Source organism: Octopus bimaculoides, chromosome 4 (assembly GCF_001194135.2).
Source record: "Octopus bimaculoides isolate UCB-OBI-ISO-001 chromosome 4, ASM119413v2, whole genome shotgun sequence".
Classification (NCBI taxonomy): Eukaryota; Metazoa; Mollusca; class Cephalopoda; order Octopoda; family Octopodidae; genus Octopus; species Octopus bimaculoides.
The window spans coordinates 122643771-122644312 of NC_068984.1; positions in this window are offsets into that span (position 1 = coordinate 122643771).

Here is a 542-nt window from a genome sequence, read left to right on the forward strand (position 1 = left end):
ATAGGGAGAATTCACAAAAAACAACAGATGAAGACAAGTGGTCTAGAAAACAAACAGATGTATTAGTATTACGCTCGGGAATTGAAAAAGTCTTTAACGTTTCGAGCCTACGCTCTTCCACAGAAAGGAACACAGAAAGAAACAAGGAGAGGAAAAAAATGCGTGTAATGGTTAGCGATCTATCGTGGCGATTGCCGGACAGAAGGGTCACACAGGAGAGTTAAGAAGAGGAGATAACAAAGTAGTAGTGATCCCAAAACGAAGGTGCGCGTGTGTTAGAGAGTATGTATGTGCGTGTGAAAGAGGGCTGGTGATCTTGACGTGTGCGTCGAACAAATCGACCCCAGGACTTATTTCTTAAGCCTAGTGCTTATTTTATCGGGTTCTTTTGCTGAACCGCTAAGTTACGGAGACGTAAACACACCAATACCGGTTGTGAAGTGGTAATGGGGGAACAAATACACACACACAAACACACTCAACAAACACAAACACACACAACATACACACACATTTACATATATATATATATATATATATAT